The sequence below is a fragment of the Lagenorhynchus albirostris genome, chromosome 1 (assembly GCF_949774975.1).
Source record: "Lagenorhynchus albirostris chromosome 1, mLagAlb1.1, whole genome shotgun sequence".
Taxonomy (NCBI): Eukaryota; Metazoa; Chordata; class Mammalia; order Artiodactyla; family Delphinidae; genus Lagenorhynchus; species Lagenorhynchus albirostris.
Window position 1 is genome coordinate 122,925,956 of NC_083095.1, and position 6,004 is coordinate 122,931,959.

Below are 6,004 nucleotides of genomic sequence, written 5' to 3' on the forward strand. Positions count from 1 at the left end.
GTGCCTTATCTGCATAGCCCCACCCCAGCGCCGCGCGGTGTCCTGGGAAACTGGGGCCCACAACAAAGGGCAAAGCACCGCCCCACCGCCGCGCAGGCGCACCAGGGGCGGTAGGGGCGGTAGGGGCGGTAGGGGCGGTAGGGGCGGTAGGGGCGAGGGGCCGTAGGGGAGGGGGCCGGGCGGAGGTCCAGATGAAAAGCGGCATGTGGGGGTGGTCGTGGTCGTGGCCCTGGTGGTGTCGTGGCCGTGGCGGCAGCCTAGCGGCCCGAACGATGCGTTGACTTTCAGGTACCGTTTACTGAGCATTGACCTGACAGTCCTGGTCTCTAGCCCTTGTTTGCATGGGGCCGAGTAGGGCTGTGTCATTTGTAGGCCCTGGGAGGATATTTTATTAAACAAATTCGTAAATCTAGAAGTACTACACATATTAAAAAAAAAAAAGAAGAAGTACTACACGTATTATATTAGCGCCATTCGAGACTAAGCCCAGGCCAACAGATCTGTTACCTTAGCTAATATGCAGATCAGTACCTCAGCTATCAGCTGAGATCAACAATCTCTGCATCTTACAGACATATCTCAGGGCAACAGTCAAGGCCTGCTACTGGCTGGGGTCATCTGAAGCCAAATGGCTGTGAGTGAGGATCACAGTCACCTGACAGCAGTGGTGGACGGCATCAACGCTGACTTGTTTACAAGCACTTCAGATCACAATAATGCAAGGTTACTAGTTAACAGTCACTATCCCTGCTGGTCCTTATCACAGATCAGTGTCAACAGGTCACAATCACTGATGCACAGACCCCTCAGATGACAGGCACTTCAACACAATCATCAGAGCTCTGACCCTGTTCATGGTCAACCCAGACTGCAAAGAAGAGGGGTCATGTTATCTCAGAGCACAATGGGTAGCTGTCATCTCAAATCCCATTCATTCATTTATTCAACAAATACTTATTGAGCAGCTACTTACTCCATGCTCCAGGCATGTGCAAAAGTCCAGGAATACTCAAGGATCAACTAGGCAAAGTTCCTGCCTTGGATGTCACATTCTGATCAGAGGGAGGGACACAGACAGGCCATCATAATATGAGGTAAGTGCTCAATCTGAGGGAGGCCACAGAGAAAGTAACTAGGGAATTAGAGATGGTTTCACAGAAAGGATGATCACAATCACTCCAGATCAAAGGTCACTATGACCCCCAGTGGATAATAGCCACAAGTCACAAATGTCCCACATTAAAGCCATCCAGGACACTACAACTCCACAAACATGCTTATGGTTTTTAGATGATGGGAATTCAGGGATGGAAGAAAGCTTGGAGCTGCCAAACTAAGGCTTTTTCAGCAGAAGTTGAAGTGGTAAACGATACCAGAACTGCCCAGATTATCATTAGATATTAAGCACGACTGGTCCCATACTCTGGCTCACTTTAGATCTCTACCTTGTCTCCATGACTATGCCTACCTGCTTTTCCAAGTTCAAGCCAGGTATGTTCTGACCTTAGTGCATAGCAGAATTGAACAATTAAACCCACCCCTGATCTACATCATGTCATAGTCCCAGAGAGTTGGGCAATCCTCCTGCTCCCCAAAGGGAGCTGGGGTGGTTCATTTCTGCCAGACAATCAATCCCTGGATAAGTAACCCCTTGGCCTAAAGGACAGTTTTTGAACAACCAGCAGATATTAATTATGTCAATAATAGCCACCATTTATTGAGCATCATGCTAAAGTGCTAATTTTTACAACAGCTCTCCACTCCTGTTTTACAGATGAAATGAATTGAACCTCAGGGAGCTTTTGCCAGCTAATATTTTTGAGGACCCATATAAACCAGGCAAGTTAATTTATTTGCTCTAATCTGAAGCTAGTAAGTGGTAGCGTTAGAATTCGGGCCCAGAGTTGCCTGATCCTGTGCTTGGTCTGTATTCACATGGTGGAGGAGTGAGGAGGGGTCTCGCACAACTTGCTGCTTGAAGGAGTGACCACCCTGATGGCTGCCTGACCAGCAAGTGAAAAATTCACAAAAACGGGGAGCCACCTTCCTCTAATCTGTACTGTCTGATATGTCAGCCACTAGCCACTAGTGGCTATTTAAACTTAAATTAATTAAAATGAAATAACGTTAGGGACTTCTCTGGTGGCACAGTGGTTAAGAAGCCACCTGCCAATGCAGGGGACATGGGTTCGATCCCTGGTCCGGGAAGATCCCACATGCCACGGAGCAACTAAGCCCGTGTGCCACAACTACTGAGCCCGCGCTCTAGAGCTGGCGAGCCACAACTACTGAGCCCACGCACCATAACTACTGAAGCCCGTACGCTCTAGGGCCCACGTGCCGCAACTACTGAGCCGGCATGCTGCAACTACTGAAGCCCGCGTGCCTAGAGCCCGTGTTCCGCAACAAGGGAAGCCACTGCAATGAGAAGCCCATGCACTGCAACAAAGAGTAGCCCCCGCTCGCCACAACGAGAGAAAGCCCGCGCACAGCAACAAAGACCCAGACGCAGCCAAAAAAAAAGACATAAAGTTACAAATTCAGTTCCTCAGTCCCATTAGCCACATTTCATGTGCTTCACAGCCACATATGGCTAGCGCTTACAGTACTGCACAGTGCAGGTTTTCCATCCACACAGAAAGTTCCAGAGAGCGCTGTATCCCATCATTCCCCTATCCCTATTTACCACAGTCACCACCACAGGTTCTAGCTCCCTCTCATCCATTATCACCTCTATCCTTGTCCTCACACTGGCTCCCAGCTTCTTGCCCCCAGCCATATCTTTCCCCCCACCGTGCCTTCGGCAACCTGTGATCAGCAATTCTTCCACATCAGCTTTTCTCAGGATGCTGCCGTCACCTCCTTGCCTTACCTGAAACCTGGCTCTCCCCTGAAGACACTGCTTCTTTAGCAGCCCTCTTAGATGAATGCTATTTTCTTCTCAGTCTTGTGTACCTCAGGGTCAGGAAGTAAGTCTATTCCTCTTCCACCCCCAATGCTATTTCTAAACCCCTCCCTCCTACAGTGCTTCCCCTCCCTCCTACAAAACCCCTGTTCCTTGGAAGCTTCACCATCTGGACATACCATTTTGGTTGATGTCATCAATCAACCTCCCGGTCGATGCCCCTCACTTAGCTCTTAGCTCGCTGCCTCTCTCCCCCACAATTTTGTTATATTTGGTGAGCTCAACGTCCATGTGATGGCCCCTCCAACATCCTGACCTCCTTGTCTCCAGCACTATTTCCCACACTCCACAGCAGTTGCCCACTCCTGCAGTCACACCCTCAACTTTTTCACCAAACATCATACCACTTGCAAAATACAGACCCTCTGGCCACATTTTCCTTAAGCCTTCCTCAACAATTCATGAGCTCTGATCCCTTGACCTCACTAACTTCTCACTATTCATGAGCCCCAGCTTCCACATTCCTTCTTTTCTAGCTCTGTTTCCATCATCATGATAACCACTCTCTCGCCCTGTCTCCTTTGGTGCTTGCTGGCAACACCCCTACTCTGGATCAATCCACCATTTGCCTTCTCAGTGCTTTTGCTGGAGCAAAATCACACTGCCAGGCAGATTATCTTCTGTTCACAAATCCTAACCTCAAATGGTTCTCAACACTGCCTGGGACTTCCTACTATATTTCCCCAATTTTTCCATTCTCTAAGATGGATTTTATACCTATTCTCTCTCTACAAAACCTCTACGCCTCTCATCTTAGCTGATGACTAGCCTCTTAAGTTTTTTTCCCCAGTTTTGTTGAGCTATAATGGACATATAACATTATATTAGTTTTAGGTGTACAACATGGTGATTGAATATGTATAAATACATACATAGGGACTTCCCTGACGGTCCAGTGGTTAAGACTCCATGCTTCCAATGCAGGGGGCTTGGGTTCGATCCCTGGGTGGCGATCCCACATGCCATGCAGCATGGCCAAAAATAAATAACACCATACGTGTGTATTTTATATATATACATATATATATACACACACACACACACACACACATCTCCTTAACCTCTTTATTTTTTAATTTTTTTTTTTTTTTTTTTGTCTGCGTTGGGTCTTAGTTGCGGCATGCGGGATCTTTCCTTGAGGCATGTGGGCTCTTCGCAGCGGCACACGGGCTTCTCTCTAGTTGTAGCGTGCGGGTTTTCTCTTCTCTAGTTGTGGCACGTGGGTTCCAGAGCACGTGGGCTCCGTAGTTTGCGGCACGTGGCTCTCCAGTTGAAGCATGCAAGCTCAGTAGTTGTGGCGTGCAAGCTTAGTTGCCTGGAGGCATGTGGGATCTTAGTTCCCCAACCAGGGATCAAACCCACCTCCCCTGCTTTGGAAGGCAGATTCTTTACCACTGGACCACCAGGGAAGTCCCCTTAACCTCTCATGTTACTGAGGAAATAGAAGCAAAGAGGAACTCCCTCTCATTCCTGATACAACCTGCAAAACAATCTGCCTCTCCACCCACCTGTATCCCCTTCTGGTACTCTGAGAAGTGTCCCCTCCCTTACAAAAGACCAGACAACCCCTCCACAGGAGACACGGAGCCCACCCTCTCTCCCCCTTTTTTTAAAAATAAATTTATCTATTTATTTATTCATTCATTTATTTATTTTATTTTTGGCTGCGTTGGGTCTTCGTTGCTGCGCACGGTCTTTCTCTAGTTGTGGCGAGCGGGGGCTACTCTTTGTTGCGGTACACGGCCTTCTCATTGCCGTGGCTTCTCTTGTTGTGGAGCACAAGCTCTAGGCATGCGGGCTTCAGTAGTTGTGGCTCATGGGCTCTAGAGCGCAGGCTCAGTAGTTGTGGCACAGGGGCTTAGTTGCTCTGCAGCATGTGGGATCTTCCCGGACTAGGGCTCAAACCCATATCTCCTGCATTGGCAGGCGGATTCTTAACCACTGCACCACAAGGGAAGCCCTCCCCTTTTCAAAGACCTGGCTCAAGCAATCTAATCTCGGCCTTCAGCACACAAACATGCTCTCCGATCCTTAAAAAATAACAACACAGCCATTCTGGAAAACAGTTTGGCAGTTCCTTAGAAAACTAGCCATGCAACTATCAGATGACCCAGGAATTGCACTCCTGGGCATTTATTCTGGACACATGAAAACTTACGTTCACATAAAAACTTGTACATGTATGTTCCTAGCAGCTTTATTCATAATAGCCCAAAACTGGAATCAGCCCATATGTCCTTCAGCAGGTGAATAGTTAAACAAACTGGTACATCCAAACTGTGGAATATAATTCAGCAATAAAAAGGACTGAACTATTGATTGATACATGCAACAACCAGGATGACTCTCCTGGGAATTAGGCTGATTTTGAAAAGGTCACATACTGTACTATTCCATTTATATAACATTTTGAAATGACAAAAATTTTAGAAATAGAAGACAGATTAGTGGTTGCCAGGGGTTTGGGATGGGGTGGAGGAAGGCGGGGAGGGAGTGGGTGTGATTACACAAGGACAACACTGGGGGATCCTGGTGGTGATGGAACTGTTCAGTATCTGACAGTGGTGGTGGAAACATGAACCTACTCAGGTGCTAAAATTGTATAGAACTAAACACACACAGGCACATGCAAATGAGTACAAGAAAAACTGGGATAACCTGCATGAGATAGGTGGATTGCATGAATGTTGATATCCTGATTATGAGGTTACACTATAGTTAGTTTTGCGAAATATTGCCATTGGGACAAACTGGACAAAGTGTATCAGTGTATATTATTTCTTACAAGCGCCTGTGACTCTACAATTACCTGATCAAATTTTAAAAAATTATATATATATATAACATTATATATTATATATAATATTAATATATAATATAATAATATAATATATATATTATATATATATAATGTGATAAGTTTGCACTCAGGTAAAATCATATATGTAAATATAACAAAAATGTATTTAACAAGAACAACAAAAGCTATGAACTAGGTTACAGGACAGAGTATTCTAGTCCCTGGAACTGCTCCTGCAA